Raw genomic sequence first — 23,421 nt, forward strand, 5'->3', positions numbered from 1 at the left:
AAAATTTGCAGAGACTATCCACATGCTGCTGAATCGTAATACCAAGCTACCACTACGTCAGACTATAGGCCATACTCAGTTTCTACCTGTCAAAGAACTGTTCAACAGTGGATGCATAGCACCACAACCACTAACCCTTCACCCTACACACAAAACAGGCCCAGTACATGCCAGTTAATCGCTGCAAAATGCTCTACCTAGCATGTTTCTGCCAACGACTTAATTCCTATCGCAGGGCTCTCATATCAAAGCAATTGTCTTAGCATGAAGTGAGAAAATAAACATTTTAGGAGCCTGAAGCCTAAAACACTGAAGGGCCGAAAGGTTGGTACACCTGCATAATAACGTATAAGAGACCCTTTGAGCACGCAGAAGTGCGACAAGATGATGTGGCATGGACTCGACTAATGCCTGAAGTAGTGCTGCCGACACGCAGGGTCCACGGACTGATCAGGTTGTGTCCACACCCGTACACGCCCATCCACTCGATACAATTTGAAACGAGACTCGGCCGACCAGGCAAAATGTTTCCGGTCGTCAACAGTCCAACGTGGTGTTGACGGGCTCAGGCGAGGCGTAAAGCTTTGTGTCGTGCAGTCATCAAGGATACACGAGTGGGGCTTCGGCTCTGAAAGCCCATATCGATAACATTTCGTTGAATGGATCGCACGCTGACACTTGTTGATGGCCCAGCATTGAAATCTTCAGAATTTTGGAGAAGGGACGCACTTCTATGACGTTGAATGTTTCTCTTCAGTCGTCGTTGGTCTCGCTGTTGCAGTATCTTCTTCTGGCTTCAGCGATGTCGGAGATTTGATGTTTTACCGGATTCCTGATACGGTACACTCGTGAAATCGTCGCGCGGGAAAATCATTTTATCGCTACCTCGGAGATGGTGTGCGCCATCGCTCGTGCGCCTACTATAACACCACGTTCAAACTCACTTAAATTTTAATAATCTGCCATTGTAGCAGCAGTAACTGATCTAACAACTGCTCCAGACGCTTTTTGTCTTATAGAGGCATTGCCGAACGTAGCGCCGTATTCTGCCTGTTTACATGTCTCTGTATTTGAATATGCATGCCTATACCACTTTCTTTGGCGCTTCAGTGTACAACACTTGACCTTTATCGTAGTCTTGATCGAAAGTGTCACAGAAATCAACAGTCCCTCTCCTTTCGTGCATTACTACCATTCGTGGATTCTTATAGACGGACTTGCGGATACCAGGTTTTGCAGCGGAATTAGCCTTACGTTACTAATTACGGTATGGGGAACATGTAGAGAACATGTATTTGACATGTTGTAGCGCCATTACGAAACAGTGACTGAAGCCCCATTACATAGCTAGTAAAACAAATGTTCTCAGAAAAAAATTACAGATAATATGCCATCCGAAAAATATTTGATCACTTAGTGACAGTCGACGGACTTACAGGACGGGTACTACATTATTCTACTTAGTTCACTAGATATTTGCTTCTAACTCTGCTGAAATTTTATGAACAGTTCGTGCTCAATACGTAACATGGGTAGAAAACCTTAAGTTTTAGACTGCAAGAAGGCTATTTAACGGGACAATTACAGTGTCTCTCGTCAGTTACTTTGCGGGAAACCTGCTTCTTTCTTCGTAAACTGCTGCCACGCTTGCTAAGTTTAGGAAGCCCGATTTTGTAGAATAGTTACGTTCAAATCAGTGTCAGATTAAGCAGTGCAACAGTGAAATGTTACAATACAGCTCCTCCAGAGTATCAAAAAAAGCCAATGAAGTTTTGGAAGCCTAAATCGTAAGTGATAACTGACATATAAAAAGTGTATAACATGATACCGCACCACAATAACTATCTGTTTACCACACAGGCTATGGTGTCAATCACAAGGAGACACAGATCCACGCCAGCAGAAGGCACCATTGGACGTAGATTTCTAGCCACCCACTAATACCACCTCCCAAAATACTCCAGCAGTCAACAGTGAACAAACCAGTTCTTTATTGAGTTAAATTAAGATAATTTATCTTTATTTACCAATTTTCTGCATGCCTGATGATAAGCAAACCGTTCTTGAAATGCGTTGCAAGATGTTAAATTAAACATAAAATACACTCATATTCAGAAAAAAACAGAACACCTTGAACGACCAGAGATAGGACGCTTATATTCACAGGACATGTACATTAGTATGTTCTGCGGAAATGATTAGCACTTGAACCACGTCGGCCCGCGGTTTCAAGGTCAACATCGATATCGCGATGTAACACCGCCTAACGGTAAAATGTGCCTGCGGTTCTCTTTGTCGCCATAAACCGAAGATCAGTGTGACTTGAGCAGACGTGCAGGATGCCTCGCAGACATATGTGCGAACGTTACCGTCAGATCAGTGAGTTTGAAAGAGGGCGCATTACAGGCATGAGAAAATGTGATGCGTCCATCCGGAAAAATGCTCCTCGTGTGGGACGAAGTGTTTCGGCAGTGCAACGGGTGTGTGCAGAATGTTTCATAGAAGGGCGTAGAACAGGACGAGATGGGTCAGATCGCACCACCCAGACTCCCCCCCCCCCCCCCTTGTCCCCCTCCCTCACCACTGAGAAGATCGACACCTCATCCGAACGGCATTGCGGGATAGATTTCCATCCTCCTCGGCTCTGGCACAACAGAGGAACAACGTAAAACTATCAGCGGTGACAGTTCGTCGCCATTTACACTCCTGGAAATGGAAAAAAGAACACATTGACACCGGTGTGTCAGACCCACCATACTTGCTCCGGACACTGCGAGAGGGCTGTACGAGCAATGATCACACGCACGGCACAGCGGACACACCAGGAACCGCGGTGTTGGCCGTCGAATGGCGCTAGCTGCGCAGCATTTGTGCACCGCCGCCGTCAGTGTCAGCCAGTTTGCCGTGGCATACGGAGCTCCATCGCAGTCTTTAACACTGGTAGCATGCCGCGACAGCGTGGACGTGAACCGTATGTGCAGTTGACGGACTTTGAGCGAGGGCGTATAGTGGGCATGCGGGAGGCCGGGTGGACGTACCGCCGAATTGCTCAACACGTGGGGCGTGAGGTCCCCACAGTACATCGATGTTGTCGCCAGTGGTCGGCGGAAGGTGCACGTGCCCGTCGACCTGGGACCGGACCGCAGCGACGCACGGATGCACGCCAAGACCGTAGGATCCTACGCAGTGCCGTAGGGGACTGCACCGCCACTTCCCAGCAAATTAGGGACACTGTTGCTCCTGGGGTATCGGCGAGGACCATTCGCAACCGTCTCCATGAAGCTGGGCTACGGTCCCGCACACCGTTAGGCCGTCTTCCGCTCACGCCCCAACATCGTGCAGCCCACCTCCAGTGGTGTCGCGACAGGCGTGAATAGAGGGACGAATGGAGACTTGTCGTCTTCAGCGATGAGAGTCGCTTCTGCCTTGGTGCCAATGATGGTCGTATGCGTGTTTGGCGCCGTGCAGGTGAGCGCCACAATCAGGACTGCATACGACCGAGGCACACAGGGCCAACACCCGGCATCATGGTGTGGGGAGCGATCTCCTACACTGGCCGTACACCACTGGTGATCGTCGAGCGGACACTGAATAGTGCACGGTACATCCAGACCGTCATCGAACCCATCGTTCTACCATTCCTAGACCGGCAAGGGAACTAGCTGTTCCAACAGGACAAATGCACGTCCGCATGTATCCCGTGCCACCCAACGTGCTCTAGAAGGTGTAAGTCAACTACCCTGGCCAGCAAGATCTCCGGATCTGTCCCCCATTGAGCATGTTTGGGACTGGATGAAGCGTCGTCTCACGCGGTCTGCACGTCCAGCACGAACGCTGGTCCAACTGAGGCGCCAGGTGGAAATGGCATGGCAAGCCGTTCCACAGGACTACATCCAGCATCTCTACGATCGTCTCCATGGGAGAATAGCAGCCTGCATTGCTGCGAAAGGTGGATATACACTGTACTAGTGCCGACATTGTGCATGCTCTGTTGCCTGTGTCTATGTGCCTGTGGTTCTGTCAGTGTGATCATGTGATGTATCTGACCCCAGGAATGTGTCAATAAAGTTTCCCCTTCCTGGGACAATGAATTCACGGTGTTCTTATTTCAATTTCCAGGAGTGTATTACGACATGGGTTACGTGTGCACCATCAACTTCTCCACCTACCTTTGACGAATATGCTTGACGGGAATGGAACGATGTCACTGGAATGCCATCAGGTAGTTTTTAGAATGAATACAAGTTCTGTTTTTTTGAAAGTGATGGCTGCGTTTTGGTTCGCCTCAGACAGGGGGAACACCACCACAGTGACTGCATTCCCACTAGACATATGTCCTGTAGTCTGGCGCAGTAGTAGTTTGGTGTTTTGATTCAGCAGCATGTGGATAGTCTCTGCAAATTCTAGAACTGTCTGCCCATGTGTGACGCTGCAATAGAAATCGATAATTCTCTCATGAGCAATGTGGTAGCGTAGAGGCGTCGTTAATATTAAAACGTTAAGGGCTAAATTAATAAAACACTGCACAAGGAGCACACCGAATTTCAGCACCACGCTCACGTTCGTGAACCTGTCGTTATTTCTGGTTGTCTCTGTCTTCAACATACTGTACGTTGAAAAACTCTTCAACATACGCGATTTTCGCTTTTATTGACAGAGCAACAGCAGTCAATAGATTGTAATCATAACGAATGGATGGCACGTATCTTCTTTTAGCATTTATGTACGAATGACCTATTCCAGTGTTACACTTTCTGACAGGAAATGCTTCTCCTTTCGCTTCAGTAGAAGCTAAAATTTGTGTTGCTCTGCACACATTCACTAGTTTAATTTTCAACGGAATTTTGAGTCTGCATTTTCTGTCATTTCTTATGGTTTCCTCCACTGTAGCCTTTCTTGATTTGGAGCTTCATGTTACTCGTAGCTTACGAAGTCTTCTTGTCTTTTGCAATCGATGCTATGTTGTTGCCTCTTCTTTTGTGTACCTATGTTTCATAAATATTGCCATTGACATCGATCTCAAAAAATAAATTTTCCAAGTCTATTATAAGAAGGTATTCTGCTACGAATAACGTTTACAGTATAACCACTGGAGATGTTCTAGAAATATGAAACATGTCCGGTGATGAGCTTTCTAGTTTTAGCACACTTAAGACAGGAAAATACAAGTAATTTTGGAATTTTATGATTTGTGTTGTTCCGTCTGCAGCAACCACATCTGAGTATAATTAGTGACGATACTCTAGTTCCTAAACTGAGTACACGAACGCAGATATGACTCATTGACACATACTTTGAGTATTTTAGCACTCGACCGCCACAGTTTTGAGACACAAACTGTGGTCATGTCCTGGGCCGCTCAAGGCTGTTGTTCTTCCTGAAAATATAATTGAATGAATCTTGGTAACACCACAGGATATGTTTGGCTACCCCTTGATCGATGAGTCTTTTCCAGGATGACACAGAATCATCCCACAAAATTTACTTGATATGTTCTTATCATTTTCATTAAACAATCTGAATGATTTTTACATGAAGTGTGAAACAAAGTTATCAATTTATGGTTGAATCCAGGAATGTCATTCACAGTGTGAAGTTCAATTAATATCGTCTTTTATGTTGCGAGTTTATCTTTCCTAGACAGCACTGGAGCAATAAGGGGGACCACGACGCTGCAGTATTCACCTCCGCTAGCTGTGAGGTAATATGATTGCGTGTAGAGTGGACGCTGCTTCGGTTCCCAGTTCTAGTCTCGCTGAAGGATACATTTATAGCCTTTTGTAGTAGAGTAACAAGCAGTCAGATCGAAAATTAATAATTTTATTTATGCCCACATTTCCATATTATTCCATTGTGGCACAGGACAAGAAGTAAACACAGGCCGTTTCGAAGCTCAAAATGAGTAATTTCTTACTAATTCGTGTTGATGTAGGCACGCTCGTGTTACAGACACCTTATGTTTTTTTTTTTTGAAACGTACTTTCATCGTAAGGATATTGTGCTAACCTGAATTTCATTTGAATTAATACAGTCCATATTTTAACAGCACTGACCATCATTTTATTGAACACAACAATAAACATCAGTGAGGAATTAATCATCAACAGTATATTATGAAACTTCCTGGCAGATTAAAACTGTGTGCCGGACCGTGACCCGAGTTCGAGTCTCGGTCCGGTACACAGTTTTAATCTGCCAGGAATATTCACATCAGTTCACACTCCGCTGTAGAGTGAAAATCTCATTTTGGGAAGAGTATATTCTCTCACAATATCTAAAGCAGTCTGACAACGATCTGGTAGTTTATCGAATCCACGTCTGTGGAAATCTACCTGATCTGAGTTCAAGATGATGTCAAACCACGTTTGAAGTGCATTTTCGTCCAGAGAAGATTTTTCGCGACTGTTTTGCGATAAGGCTCTGGAAAGGTACACATTTTAGGGCATAAGATCAGAAGAATAAGTGGATGAGGGATGGCTTCTAATACTTCTGCGTAGTTTTGTTATTGAAATCGACAGGATGTGGTATTGTGTAGTATCAACATGTGATGAAGTTCTGGAGGGCATTTTTCTTGCACTGCGACCAGTACATGTCTAGTTGTTGGCAAAAAAATTTAAGCTGCAGTACACTCTCCCCTGAGCATATTTTCATAGTGCCCAACACCCTTTTTGAGTCATCAGAGGCAAAATATTATGTTCACACTGCCCGTTGCTAGAGTTTATGTCTTCTGTTAGGGCTTAAATGGTCGTATTTCATCACATATGTCTGTTATCGAGGCTTCCTGAATGTGTAATATATTGATGCCAGAACGATCATCCTGAAAGCAAAAAAAAATTCTTCGGATGTGTTTTGCCAAAAAGCACTCCACACACACACACGCGCGCGCGCGCACACACACACACACACACACACACACACACACACACACACACATACAAAAAAAATGGTTCAAATGGCTCTGAGCACTATGGGACTTAACTTCTAAGGTCATCAGACCCTAGAACTTAGAACTACTTAAACCTAACTAACCTAGACATCACACACATCCATGCCCAAGGCAGGATTCGAACCTGCGACCGTAGCGGCCACGCGGTTCCAGACTGTAGCGCCTAGAACCGCTCGGCCACCCCAGCCGGCCACACACACACAAACACACACAAACACACGCAAAATACGTAGGTTCACAGTTGCCTCTGCTGCATTCCCCTGATAAATCAAAAGCGAACAACATGTCACAGCCGGCCGCGGTGGCCGTGCGGTTCTGGCGCTGCAGTCCGGAACCGCGGGACTGCTACGGTCGCAGGTTCGAATCCTGCCTCGGGCATGGGTGTGTGTGATGTCCTTAGGTTAGTTAGGTTTAAGTAGTTCTAAGTTCTAGGGGACTTATGACCTAAGATGTTGAGTCCCATAGCGCTCAGAGCCATTTGAACCAACATGTCACAAATGTTAAACATTTTTCCACTTGCAACTATATTTTATCACACTTGATATGCAATATCCAAATTGTACTGCAAGATAAACACGAGAACTTCAAACAAGAAAATGATCGTTGATAAATACTCATTGTATCACGCCACTATCACCTGCTCGGAAGTGCCTGAAATTGCTGAGGGGCAGTGTATGGCCCGTAGCGGGCAGCTGCTGTGGGTAAACTCTCAAGCATAATCTGTTCTGAACTTGACACAGCCACTAGCTGTTTTATGGAAATGTTTCCGGAAATTTTTGCTGTTACAGGTGGACTAGAAAATGAAACCAATTATGTCTGTGGTTCCACCAGACTAATAACTTTAACACAAATCCGATATACTATTTAAAGGAACTAGGGAATGGAATGGACTCCAATATACGACTTATGTTTACACACCACGAAAATTACCACTAGACCACGAGCAGATACTCTTATGTAACAGCTCGAAAACACTGACAGAAATTCCTCCATACACTTCAACATCCTACAGCGTTGCAGGGTTATACTTAGTGTTCTGAGAGGCAGCCAGGGATATTTTCCACCTTAAGTGAACGGCTCGATGTCATCTCTGCGGTCGCTAGCTGGCGACCAGGTTTTATGTCTAACACTGTTCTTTCTTATCATGTCGATAAAATATTTTGAATGGCTTCAATTTAAGATGTGAACTGAATAAGGAAAATTCGTTTTCTGAACACAGATTTGTCGCATGGCAACTAAGCTACCATTCCCCTACAGCGTTCTGTTCTGTGTAATTTAGGACACATGGACATAACGAGAAACGCTCTGATTCCATTGCGATGGTTGATACACATGTCAGCTTGGGTCTCGCTGGAGAAACAGTGTGGTTTGTAAGTCTTTTTCTCATTTTCTTTATTCGATCTGCAAACGGCCAGAACGGCTTTCAGTGACCAAATCATAAGACAAGCTGTGCGTCATAAGCCATCTCATAACTTCCATTCAATACATTGTAGGGGTGAGGAGAAGTGTTTATTTTCAAAATACTGAGTTACTTCGCAAGAAAGGCTCAGAAGAGTCTCCAAGGGACCATCACTGACACCCGTTTGTTGTTTGTCATTTAAGAAATCGTCACCCGAGAGCAATGCTACGTAAGCAGTGAACGAACTGTGGTAAATCTGTATGTGTAAAATGTGTTGAAAAGCAGAACTGCACACTTTTTCATATCTATCTTTTTGTATCTGCATTAGACGAGATACATTTTCCTTGTAAGTATAAATTTTGTTTACTGTGTGATACACTTGAATCATTTCACAACTGTAACTGAACGTTTTGTTTCATTACATGAAACTTTCGTCGTAAGATAGATACGATAAGTGTATAATTCACCTGTGTTTTCTGATACACTTCAGCCATGGTGATAGAATGTATGCTTCAATGATTCTCAAGTCACTTTCAGCAGGATCAGTTGCCACGTGAATAACTTTGCCGTCACTTGTGTTAGCAGCTATTAAATTCTCACACTCTGCCATACACAACATCTCCAAAGCAAGCAGGTCTGATAAAACCTAGCAGAATACTTACTATAACACTTTCAGCTAGGTAACGTTCTTCAAAACTCCGTTCATGGAATTCGAAGTCAAATAGGCTGTCTGCGTTTCCGCCGGAGACGCTCTGTGCCGCTTTCACTTGCTATATCATTTCTTTTTCATGGAAAAGTGTGAAATCACAGACCATGTCATAACATTCCGTAAGTAAAGCGTATACGATTTTAGAGTGGCGTAGTGAGTTTCTAATCTGCAGGTAATGGGTTCGAGCTCTGTTGTGTGATTTCTGTTTGACAGTAAAAAAAAAATCTCCTATGTTCTTTCGTCGGTATTGGCGTCCTGCCTGCATATAAATAAAGAGGTCACAAATCAGTATGATGCTTTTATCGACTTACTCTTTGATGCCTTAATCGGCACTGACATCAGGCACCACGTAACAAAGAAAATTATTTCCCGATTGTCTCAGTCTTTCTCTTCAATGGCAATAAAATAATCTAAAATCTAGTGGTTTTTAGACGACTGAAAAGTGTGAAATAGACAGCTAGTGTTTATGTGTAACCGGATTTTCCTCTTCTTCGCTGGAAAACAAAACAACACTATAACACAATTATGTGTCCAGAACTGGGCTTAGACGCTAGGGAATAGAGGCAACAATTATTCGGATGAATCTATTAAACTGTGACAACTCTTCCCACGCTTGACGAACTGCTTCGGACAGTGCTGGCTTGGTTATTGGTGCTGGTCTCCTACACCTGATAATTTTTCCACCTACGCCCACAGGTACTCTATGGGACTGAGGACAACACCTTCGGGAGAACAGTCTGATAGTTCAACTCTCCGTTTATTTGAAACCAGTGTTTTACACATTTCGCTGTGTGGACAGGAGAATGAGTCTGTTGCGAGATTATTCTGTCTCCCGAAAATCTCTGACCAACAGAAGGAAACAATATGTTTTCCAGCATTTCGCACTAATAATGACTAGAAATCGGGTCCATTTGCCACAGAACGCCACAACCACTTGCTGATACCCATCCCCAAGCTGGGGCAGCAGTTCGGCCACACCTTTGCCTCTGATGGACGAATCTCGCTCCACATACACGGACTGACGTATTTGGTGCAGTAGAAAACACCTTCTCGTCCGTAAATATACAGTAACTTGCTCCCACTACGAAACCTGCCCGCTTCTGTGCGGTCGTGTGTAACTTAATCCGGCAGCCTTATGTTGTTTCTTCAACATTTCCTTAACCGATGATGATCGACAAATGATGACCTGCACACACTTAGCTGGAGGATGTGTGGGGCCCACTCGTCTGGTATAGCATGTATAAGGGATGCTGCTTTCTTTAAATACTATACAACAATTGAAGTAAAATAGCGTTAATACACTACTGGCCATTAAAATTGCTACACCAAAAAGAAATGCAGATGATAAACGGGTATTCATTGGACAAATATATTATACTAGAACTGACATGTGATTACATTTTCACGCAATTTGGGTGCATAGATCCTGAGAAATCAGTACCCAGAACAACCACCTCTGGCCGTAGTAACGTTCTTGATACGCCTGGGCAATGAGTCAAACAGAGCTTGGATGGCGTGTACAGGTACAGCTGCCCATGCAGCTTCAACACGATACCACAGTTCATCAAGAGTAGTGACTGGCGTATTGTGACGAGCCAGTTGCTCGGCCACCATTGACCAGACGTTTTCAATTGGTGAGAGATCTGGAGAATGTGTTGGCCAAGGCAGCAGTCGAACATTTTCTGTATCCAGAATGGCCCGTATAGGACCTGCAACATGCGGTCGTGCATTATCCTGCTGAAATGTAGGGTTTCGCAGGGATCGAATGAAGAGTAAAGCCACGGGTGGCAACACATCTGAAATGTAACGTCCACTGTTCAAAGCGCCATATTCCAACAGGCAAAACATATGTATCCCAATCCACAACAGTGTTCTCACACGTGCAGTCAAATATAGATATCACCAAATTACGACTGTTTCTCAAAAACTATGTTATTCCTTAAGTATTAACGAGAAAAGTCAGTGCATTTATTAGAATTAATCCATTCCCTAAAGTGCTCTGTAGGAGAGTGAACTGATGTCACATATATCACCTTTAATAGCGGGGGGGGGGGGGGGGGGTTGCACTCAAGAGATGTGGTGTTAGGACGAAATTGCTGTATTCTGTATTATCCTACACATGGGCAAAACCACCTAACATCGGACCAGGACTTCCTCCTGCAAGAGGAATGCTACCGGAGCTGTGGTGGTGCTACTGCAAAGAGCAATAACGTTGTTACATTCCCTTTGGCTACTGGTCGTGTTGCTTACTCCCTTGTAAGATTTGCTGCTTCTTCATGCGAATTTTCATGCAGCAGAGTGTGGGTGGTACCTCAATGTATCAGTTATCAGAAATATTCATGTTGCTTATTCCTCACTCTGTTTCCTAGTGAGACATAGCCGCATCCGTCAAACCCGATACTACTACTAGTTATAAGCACGACTGATTTGGGAAGTGTGACTCAGAGTATGTATGTTTTTGACTTAAAAAGACGTATAAAATACATTAATTTCCTAAGAGACAGAACAGCAGTCTCTGGACTTCATTGCAGTTGGTTTATGAGCAGGTCAACCGGGGAATATACACTGACGATGTCATCCTAGGACACCGAATAGTGTAGAGGGAAGTAGTTTTATCATTTTAAAATTTATCACCATAGTGATTGGGGTGGGAAACTTGCGGAATGGCTGTATGTCTGATGTTGGACAAATATATCCTGCATTAGAATATTAAGAGCTTTGCATTACGAACGACTAATACTTCGAAAACCGTAAGGCATGAACAATATAGCATAGCATAGCATTTTTAGATGCAGAATCATGTAGCCATAGGAGTGTGTGTTTATGCTCTGACCATTTCACTCATGCTGGTACATTCCTGGTACTGACTCCAGACACTGGAATGATGCTTCAGCATGGCTGATTTATGTGAAATGTTTCAACTCCATCCATCTGCAGTTCCATCATGTATAAATCATACGTTTCTTCTTAACCATCTGTTCGATCATTGCAACACTCTCATGTCTACTATACACTAATAAAAGGCGCTACCCTCCGAGACATGCACGCATCTGGAGTGATCTTGTGCTTTTGGATGGGTGCTGTGGGTAAGATTGGTGTTGCAGGGAGGATTGGTCAAGGACTATGTGGAGGGGATCTGTCAATCTCCAACTTTATCCTACGAATGCGAGAATACTCTGTAATGCCCATCCGCACAGGGAAAGATGGCCAGTCGTAATCGTAAATTCTGCACTATGATCGAAGTGCTGTAAATATGTAGATAACCTAATTGCATCAGTGTAAGTCGCTCTCTTGTATACTTTGATGTATAGGGTCGAATGAATGCACCGCACAGTCATTTAGCTGCATTTTTAATCTAGTATATGGTAGTTACAAAGTAATGGATGGGTGATTTAGTGATGATACAGAAATTTGGAAGCATTCTGCTGTGTCACTGGGTGGCGTTGAAATGATGGAACAACTAGTTTACTTTGATGTATATGACTGAATGGATGTACTGCACAGTCATCTATCTGCATTCACAATATAGTATATGGTACAAGCAAAGTAGTGGAGGGGTGATTTAGCGATGGTGCACATACTGGGAAGCATTCTGCATTGCGATTGGCTGGCACTGAAATTACGGAACAACTGGTAAAATTTATAAAATGGATCACGCGATCAAATGCGGTATGTATTATATAGTACATTGTCCCTATCAACAGTGTCTTTCCCATCCCGTCTGTCCACCGGTACACTGTTGATTGCCACCTAATGACTGACTGACACCACTTCGTTGAGATGGAGGGAGCCTTGTCGGAACTCTGGATATCTGATGCTTGTCACTGCGGAGCACGGGCTTAAGTGTAGAGGTCATCACGATCAGACAGTTGTTTGGAAGTGTTCTCAATGTTGTAGACTCATCCTACTTCCACAGGCGGCGATGCACTCCACATGTTTTTATTTTTTTCGCCGATAAGATTGTAGTACCTCTTTTTATTGCTACTACCTCATGCGTGTTGTGAACAGCACCTTCTGGCAATGGTCACTACCAGAACAGTTATCATGTAGACTGCAAAATGAGGAAACAACGCTCCTCAAAATGGAATACTATCCTGTCACCGTGGAAGATGAGATTAACTGTACAGGTCATCACCGTCGGATAGCTGTTGGAAATGCTCTACAAGGCCGCAAACTCTTCCAGTTTCTGTATGTTGTGATGTCTTCCACATTTTTGTCAATGAGAAACATCGCCTCTTTGTTTTATTTCTACTGACCTGTGTTTTGTAGGACCTGCATAGTTTTCTTCTATTATGTCAATTTGGACTGGCGTATAGTCGTTTTTTAACTCCTCTCTTTCTTTGTGTTCTACAATTTTGAACCCAGTTGTGTTTTGTGCCCTAAAGCAAAACAAAACCAAAACCAAACGTGGTACTCAGATTATTGTCAGAGACAAAGGATCGAAATGTGTTAATGTCACACACCTCGAAGTCATGGTAGAAAAACTGTGTATGTTGGTGTGCCAAACTGTAGTTGTACGCTGCTTGGATGTCTTACAGCCAAAAAAACAATGTATTAAACTGCTTATGGAGGGCAACACAGAAACCTTCTGTTGTGATTGATAGTTGATAGTCTGCTGGATATAGTCTTCCTCCAGTACAATGAACAAAACTTTATGCAGATTTGTGCAAGCGACTTCAAGCATTGGCTGCGTGCTCCAGTGGTGTGATACATGTGCATGTAATATGCTCGATGTCAACACGCAGGTGGTATTTGTTTTTCTCGATATATCAGAAGGGAGAGATGCTGCAAAATCTTATAGGAGGTTCTATTACAAGGAGTGGTGTAACTGCTTAAAGTTTGGGTGCAGATAGTTCTCTCAGAACTACACCGATTTTGTTGATAAACTAATAGTAATCGGATGTATCTGTTCTCATGGAATCTTCACTGTTTTTATTATTATCATCATGATTGCAAGTTAAAAAAAATCAGGCGTTACCTCAAGTTCTGTGTTATTTCATACTTCATAACCTCCAATTGTAAATTAGACACCGCTTGAATTATAACGTGTTGTGGAAACTAGAAACGATATTGTTTTTTTCGCTGACATATGAGTAGATTGCGTGAGACAGGCTGTGATGATCAAATTGATTACTAATTAGAACACTATAATCTGCAGTATGATTAGAAACTTTACAGACATGTCGGTAGATGGTATTTATGGAGCTAAAATGTAAAATGCAAGCACGCAGACGGTGACTGGTTTCGATGTAATGGAAGAGAGAGAGAGAGAGCGATGCAGTAAAATCTTATAGCAGGTTCTATTACAAGACAGGCTCTCATCGTTTGTTTTGTAAACGCTGGTGTTATATAGCTTTGAACTGGTAAAACAGGACTTGCCATAATGTACGAAACATCAGTATTCATGTAAATTATAGCTTGTAGTTGTCGAACATAAAAATGATTGTTTTTCCGACATGTGGGCCAGTGGCTTGAAATATTATATTCTCTAACGTTATTTCAGGTTTATGAAATGTTTGCAGTACACATGTGCATGACATTTTATTTACAGACACTTATTTGAACGCGAGAGATGCTCTCAGGTCATGTAATTTGTCCATCAAGCTGAAAGAAATTTTTAACGTAAATGTTTTTTCTTGCAGTTTAAATTCTCGCTTTTTCTTTATTCTGTTGAAGGTTTGAAAATAATGAGAGCATTCTGCAGTGATCGGTAATTTTCGTAAAAAAATAGTGAAAGTTTTTTTCCCAATTTTATGCGGAGTGGATGTGTATAAGCCTCTGGACATTTGTAATCGGTGGCGGTGCATTTCGTAGGATGTCGCAAAATAATGAGATGCAAATTGTATCCTGCAGTTGAACGAAAAAACTATACCGATTTTGCTCATAGAACTAAAAGTAAATGGACTGTGCCAATTTTCGTGGAAATTGGACATTTATTATCATCGTGATTGCGTTCTCCTTTTTAATAGATGCTCGATTATAAGAGATGCGTTGTCGTTAAATACAAACGTTCTCCCCCGCAGAACAGGGGTCGCTTGCAGTGGCGGTGCGGGGATGGTTCAGTGTGTGGTCAACCAACACAACTGCGAGGGTGGGGCGGGGCATTGCCGCTAAATTTCCCTTTTGTGTTGGTGAAGGGCCACCACCTCAAGGAGATCAGGAGCTACTGCCATGCCCTGGGGCCGCGGCTGAGGAAGACTTTGCTCTCAGGCATGACAGTGGCTGCAGTAGCTTTAGATAGAGGGCTTTCTGTTATGCAATCAGTGGACATTTGGAAAAGGGGTCTACAGAGTTCAGAATTTCGTTGTAGTTCCAGAAGGGTCCGGTCTTGCCGAGAAATACGCTTAACAGATTGCAAGAAGCGTTCTCTTCTTGCCTTTTGTCTATCTGTGACCTATTTGCACAGACTCAAGATAGTATATCAGTGCCGCCAGAAGAATATCTTTGTGAATGACCAGCGGCAAGATAGAGCAAGCCTCTGTCGCTACCTAAGGTGAGGAGAAGATGGGAGGGAGAGAAGGAAAGGGGGGAGGGGGGTGAGCGCCCATTGAGGAGAATGTGCATTCTACTACCTCCCCATCTGCAGTCTTTTGGGACGACGATTTTACCCAGTACATGTGTTGCATTACGACCCATTGATTACAAGTAATGTTTTTTTTACGACAATTTTGATGTGGTGCATTTGCCATCAGTTGTGATAGTGTGTATTGGTTTCGGTTACCTGGGCTGCATGGTGATTGTCGAGCAGGTTTCTGTAGCGAACTCTGACATCAAATGGCTCTGAGAACTATGGAACTTAACTTCTGAGGTCATCAGTCCCCTAGAACTTAGAACTACTTAAACCTAACTAACCTAAGGACATCACACACATCCATACCCGATGCAGGATTAGAACCTGCGACCGTAGCGGTCGCGCGGTTCCAGACTGAAGTGCCTAGGACCGCTCGGCCACCCTGGCCGGCTGACATCAAACAGTGATAGATACACCTCCCACTTATATGCTTACAGGTAATACACTTATTAAACTCGTCTCTGTCCAACACCAGCATTTCGTCAGTTGAATATATTTCCCACCAAAAACAATAAAGGTAGTACCATACACCCTTCCCTTTTTCATGCCAGCTTGTTGGTGTAGGATAGAGTTAGAGTGCGTTTGCCACTAGTTATGAGTATCGTGAAATTTTTTCCCAGCAGGCTACCATCAGTCGTCGTTAATTTTCGAGCTGTATTGCGATTATAGACAGTCCTTGTGTTGCGCTATGCATATAGTTGTGTGATTAGGACTGATCTGTATGATTAATTACGTAATTAGGACCTATCTTTGAAACTTCCTGGCAGATTAAAACTGTGTGCCGGACCGAGACTCGAACTCGGGACCTTTGCCTTTCGCGGGCAAGTGCTCTACCAACTGAGCTACCGAAGTACGACTCACACCCCGTCCTCACAGCTTTAATTCCGCCAGTACCTCGTCTCCTACCTTCCAAACTTCACAGAAGCTCTCCTGCGAACCTTGCAGAATCAGCACTCCTGGAAGAAAGGATATTGCGGAGACACGGCTTAGTCACAGCCTAGAGGGGGACCTTTGGAAGGTAGGAGACGAAGTACTGGCTGTGAGGACGGGGTGTGAGTTGTGCTTGGGTAGCTCAGTTGGTAGAGCACTTGAACCCGAAAGGCAAAGGTCCCGAGTTCGAGTCTCGGTCCGGCACACAGTTTTAATCTGCCAGGAAGTTTCATATTAGCGCACACTCCGCTGTAGAGTAAAAATTTCATTCTAGGACCTATCTTTATTTCAGTGTCCCAACCAAAATAAATAAAGTACACTAACCTAAACTTCCTGTCCTGCATCTGGACTATTTCCATGTATTGGGGGTGCTACTGAGTTTTCCATCCAGAAGGACCAGGTTTTGACACTCAAAAAGGGCACTACCATTTTAATTTCCCACCAATTCCAAGCGCCTTTGGTGGTATAATTTTTTAGAGGATGCACCTGGGTTTTCCATCCAGGAAGAATAAGGTTTGAGTCCCAGAAAGGGAACCACCTTTTTTATTTCCCACCAATTCCCTGGGTGGGGAGGTGGGATGGGACATCAGCACATCCCTGGAGCAAAGAAATTACCACCAAAATTGCCGCCAAAGTTCGAAATTACCCCCAATATTGTATGTGGGAGAGGGGCAGGGGAAGGGTGGGGATGGGGAGGCAGCTGGGACCCACGTGCAGTCTGAGAAAAACACACGACTTCGTCTCATTGTCCATGGGCGAGGGTGGGCGTGGTTGGGGTAATTAATTGATCAATTTAATTAATTTGCACATAAATTCGGTGTCAAAATTGCACTCATACCCCCATCTCGCTACTACTGACGACCGTCTGACTCTTGGAAATATTTCGCAACTTAAATGGTAGCATCCGATGCATCACTGTGGAAACTTTGAAACAGTTTAAGCTTTGCCCTTAATTCCTCTGCGTCCATAATACAGAAACTAAAAGGAGTCCATTCACGGTCCAAGAAGGATGTTAAAAACTGCTTACCTGTTCTTTCCAGCATAAAAACTCCCCAACCTTCTAGATGGATTTATTAATGTTAATAACTATTGTGGTCTTAATGACATCATGATCACTAGTCTCCGTCTCTATACTGACACTGTCGATAAGGTCAGACCTGTTTGTAGCTGCAAGGCCTATGCCCACTGCGTGCAGGTCGAAATGGTTTCTCAAGATATTTTTCGGAGAAAAAGTGTTCAGCACTTCTCGAAAAGTTTGTCTATACATTCTACCCGCGGCACATTATTCTATACTGCGTGAACTCTATGCCAGAGTTAAACCTCTTGCAAACCCATGACCAGATGTTTCAGTGAATGATAGATTTGTAGAAATTGCTGGCCAGGGTAACAGTCGGGCTCTCTCTATATTGAGGTGGATCAGGATTACATGGACAACATGTGGTTTTGTGGTATCTTGTAGGAATGTAACATCACGAAGACCTGAAGATACTGTGGGACTTGCAGACTTTCACCTCAGAAATGTGAAGTTTGCTGGCTATGTGAAACAGAGATCACTGTGATAAGTATCCAACGGCACTCCATACTGGTCCTGCATGATGATGGGGTGTGCAATGTGGCAACTATGATGCTCCTCAGGACCTCCACACAGAGATAAGTTCACTGTAATACTGTGCACAGAGCCTGGCCTCGTCTGAAAAGATGACGTGCTGTCAATACTGTTTTCAGTGCAGTCTTTGGGTACACCATTGTTAGGGCAACCTCTTTCTGCTGCAGTGTCGAAGGAGCCACAATAGTGGTCGCCATGACGACAGTCTGAGGTGCTTCAGACATCCTCACACTGTTTATTTGGACATTTAAACAGCCATGAACGAACCGATTTATTCTATGTATGTGACGCGGTTGTGCGGTTCTGCAAGGCTTAGTAAACTTTATACATCGATCCTCTCGGGCGCTAGTCGCGTGGATCCGTTGAGTACTGCATAGTGTTGTGTACGGCCTTCCTGAAACCATCACTCCCATATTCACATGTTAGACCAAAGCTAGCAGGAATATCGTGGAAAGATAAAACTGTCGTGCTCTGGTAGAATTCCGACATGTGCTGGGAGACGTTACTCCATCTCAAAAGAGGTATAACGCGGTCGTTGCGTAAACATAAAACATCTAAATGCGATTTTAGAATGAGAGACACGTTGTGTAATAATACGAGGGCCGTTCAGAAAGTAACCTCCGGTTGATTTAAAAAAATACACCAAGTTAAATAAAAATATTTTAATATATACATCTTACAACTACATCTTTGCACTATTTTTCTACATAGTCTCCATAGCGATTGAGGCACTTATCGTATCTCTTCACAAGCTTTGAAATTCCTTCTGCATAAAAATCACCCGCTTGTGCCTGGAGCCTGCTTGTGACCGCATCTTTGAGCTCTTCGTCGTCATCAAACCGCTGTGACCCGAGCCATTTCTTCAAATGCATGAAGAGGTGATAATCATTTGGCGCCAGGTCTGGGCTGTAAGGTGGATGGTTGATAGCGTCCCACTTGAAGGACTCAAGAGGGGCCGTTGTTCTGCGAGTAGAGTGAGGACGGGCGTTATCGTGCAAAAAAACGATACCGGAAGTCAGCATACCACGGCGTTTGTTCTGTATAGCCCGTCGTAACTTTTTTATTGTTTCACAGTACACGTCTTGATTAATGGTCGTACCACGTTCCATGAATTCAACCAACAACATCCCCCCTTTGGCATCCCAAAACACCGTTGCCATCAGTTTTCTGGCAGAAAAATCTTGCGAGGCTTTTCTTGGTTTGGTAGGCGAATTTGAATGTGCCCACATCTTTGATTGTTCTTTTGTCTCAGGGTTCACGTACTTAATCCAGGTTTCGTCACCGGTCACGATTCTGTTTAACAATGGTTCTCCTTCGTCCTCATAACGTGACAGAAAGTCTAATGCAGAGGCCATTCTTTGAGTTTTGTGGTGGTCGGTAAGAATTTTGGGCACCCATCGTGCACAGAACTTACGGTAACCCAATCTTGCTGTCACTATCTCGTACAAGAGAGTCTTAGAAATCTGTGGAAAACCAGTAGACAACTCCGACATTGAGAAACGTCGATTTTCACGAACTTTTGCATCAACTGTCTGAACGAGTTCGTTAGTCACCAATGATGGTCTACCACTCCTCTCTTCATCATGAACGTTTTCTCGTCCACTTTTAAATAAACGTACCCATTCACGGACAACTCCTTCACTCATAACTCTTGGTCCGTACACGGCACAAAGCTCACGATGAATAGCTGCTGCAGAATATTCTTTGGCTGTAAAAAACCTTATGACAGCACGCACTTCACATTTGGCGGGGTTTTCTATTGCAGCACACATTTCAAACTGCCACAAAAACTAAACTAGCGCAGGTACGACGTTCACTCGACCACGGCTTGATGCTGACTGACCTGTTGAGTGCGTGAACGCACAGATGGCGTCGCTACTCCCCCCACAACCCGCACTGTGACCAATCGGAGGTTACTTTCTGAACTGCCCTCGTACATTATATATACTATCTGATGAAAAGTGTCCAGAAACATATTAGTGGACATTAGTAGGGATATGCCCATCCTTTTGCATTTATGATGGCTTGGACTCTATTGGGGATACTTTCAGTGAGGTGTCTGAATGCCTGTGGAGTAATCTCAGACTGAAGAGCCGAAATCAGACAAGGTACTCACGTTGCACACTGGAGTCTGCAGCGTCCCATTGGGTTCAGGTGTTGCTTGATTACATGGTGCACTGTGATGCTGACACAAAGTCTTCGTCTCCAAACTGATCACAGTACGTAACGCTGTAAAACGTGTTCAAATCCTTCCACATTTAGCGTTTTCTTAAGCGCAATAAGAGGACCATACCCTAACCAACGAAAACACCCACGTAATGTAACACCATCTCCTCCGTACTTAACAGTTGGCACTACACATGATGGAAGATAAAGGACTCCAGGCATTCGCTTAATCGAAACCCTTTCATCGGATTGTTACAGGGTACAGCGTGATTCATCAGTCCAAATCTGCGCACCGTCTTAAGCATCGCTTAGCGTTGGCTACACATACGTGTCGTATATGAGTTGTTCGATCACTTTTGTTCATTCATTTAACTCCTCAGGGATAGTTATTGTACCAGGTGGAATGCTGGTGGCACTTTGTAGCTCAACCCTTCCGTTTAGTTCATGTGAGTTTGCAGACCCACAATCCAAATTACTTGACAGTCCTTGTCTGTCCGTAGACGAGGTCTCCCTGGCCTTAGTTTCGCTGCAGTTGTTCCTTGGTGTTTCCACTTCGCACTCACCTCACCAACAGTCGACTTGAGGAGCTTTACAGACAATGAAATTCACCTGATGGATTTGATACTAACATGTCATCCCATGACTACTCCACATTCGAGGTCACGGAACTTCCCTCATCAACCGATTCTGCTCTTTCTGCTTCTCAACTGACAACACAGAAACTTCCCATGTTATTTTATACTGGCGGGTCCGCCTCTCGTGACTACTTGTTATCAGTTTCGCATTGTTAGGGGTGTCCAGATACTTTTGATCACCTAGAGTACAGAATGTAGATCAGACATGAAATATCATTTTAGGAACTTCTGTGGATTTCATTTTCAGGTTATTGTCTTCACTATTTGCTTAAGATGCAAGACATTGTCCGATGGCTTCGTAATATTTCTTTAGCTCATTCTCCTTTGTTACTGGTACATTGAGCCTTCACTTAGCAGATAACACTGCTGAACTGATATTAATTTTGCAGGCCAGTGAAATTTCGATGCTAGTGCTTGTACAGTAAAGCGACAAGTATATTTTTGTTAGTTGACTTTGTTGTACATTCATTCAGTACTTTCAGTTCTATCACTTGATATTTGTTCTGTAATGCAAAACAATGCTTGTGCATAAAATGTACCACATAGAACAATAAAAAGAGTGAATATTGTGTGTTTGCCTATAGAGAAGTCTGTGCTGTTCCAGACGTCATTGCACGTCCGTGTGGATACTTGTCTTGCTGCAAATAACCCCACTTCCTGATATAAGATAGTGCTGATGTACAATAGCGCATGCTCTTGTGAAGAATAGGTCTATCATCTCAGGTGCTGTCAGCATGATGTGACTGAGATCCTAATGATGGTCACGGTGGCCATCCTCAACCCATCAATTCATTATTCACATGACTGTCATGGGATCCTGACCAATTCCAGCAGCAGTAACAGAGAACAAGAAATGGCAATCCTGGTAGATCATGATCAGGCAGTTGTCAAATTCCGACATGCGTTGGTAGACACTTCTCCTTCTTACACGGCCGGCCGTTGTGGCCGAGCGGTTCTAGGTGCTTCAGTCTGGAACCGCGCAGGTTCGAATCCTGCCTCGGGCATGCATGTGTGTGATGTCCTTAGGTTAGTTAGGTTTAAGTAGTTCTAGGTTCTAGGGGACTGAAGACCTCTGATGTTAAGTCCCATAGTGCTCAGAGCCATTTGAACCTTCTTTCACAATATTCTCACAAACAACCAATATTAAAATGGAATATACGAATGGGGAAGCCTCTTTCATTATCTGGGCTTATATACTGAGCTGGCAACCAACCACAGTTCCACACAGGTTGCAATAAGTCCAGACAGCTGAGCGATACATTGGTGTGGCAGCAACTTTGTTTCTGGCCTTCGGCATACAGTTACGGTTATATTTCAGGGAACAATTTTAGGTAACTGAATACAGTCACTACCATATAACTTACATGATTTAAGCAGTGCGTGTCAGCAAAGTTCTCAGGAGACACGAATGCTTTATGTTCCATATTTAATCGTTGTTTCTAGTGATATCCTATGCCAATGATGGAAACTAAGAGCTTGTGCACGTCCTTGTTTGCCCAGCTACAGCATCAGTTTGGCACGAGCTACTGCCATTTGCCTGCTGCTTGACTGCAGTGCCAGTTCACTGCGAACTACTATCACTTGGCAGCTGCCCAACTACAGTGCCAGTCTGGCAATTTGTCAGATGCCTCACTGCAGCATTAGTTTGGTGCGTGCTATGGCTACTTGCCAGCTGCCCAACTGCAACAGCAGTTCGGAGTCAGCTATGGCCATTTGCCAGCTTTTCAACTGCAGCGCCAGTTCGACATGAGCTATGGCCACTTGCCAGTTGCCTGACTACAATGCCAGTTCTGCATGAGCTACAGCCACTGGTAGCTGCCCGAAAGCCCCAGCCCTGTGGTCCACCGGATTCAGGACGGCCTCCACTTGCTCCACTTCTGGGGATTCTCTGTGGCGTCCAGTCACTGTGGAATTCCTCTGGATCCGAGGGAATCCGCGGAAAGTAGGCAGCCGATATAGCGGCCAAGGCTCGAGTTTCTCTTCCTTGGCCCGCTGCTCACATGGCCACCTTGCTGATCTACAGAGCATTTTATGTCGTCGTGTTGCTCTTTTATGGTACACACATTGGTCTACACTTCCCGATAATAAATTACGGGGTGTAAAACCTCTTCTCTGTGCTTGGACCTCTTCCTCCCGGCCTCGTCGTGGAGAGGAGGTAATTTTAACTAGACTCCGGATAGGGCACTGTCTTTTCAGCCATCGACATCTTTTAAGTGGTGATCCTTCCCCGCTTGTCCTCACTGCTCTCAACTGCGGATGGTGAGACACCTTTTACTTCAGTGCCCCTATTTTAAACCGCTACGCGCCCGTTTACAGTTGTCGCTTGATATATCTTCCCTTTTAGCAGATGACACGCGCTCAGCCGATCGCGTCCTTGAGTTTATCAGCGTCAGTGAGATGACATCGATCATTTGAAGCTCCTTTTTGGGAAATACAACCCCCCCCCCTCTTCAATAGTA

Source organism: Schistocerca americana, chromosome 3 (assembly GCF_021461395.2).
Source record: "Schistocerca americana isolate TAMUIC-IGC-003095 chromosome 3, iqSchAmer2.1, whole genome shotgun sequence".
Lineage (NCBI taxonomy): Eukaryota > Metazoa > Arthropoda > Insecta > Orthoptera > Acrididae > Schistocerca > Schistocerca americana.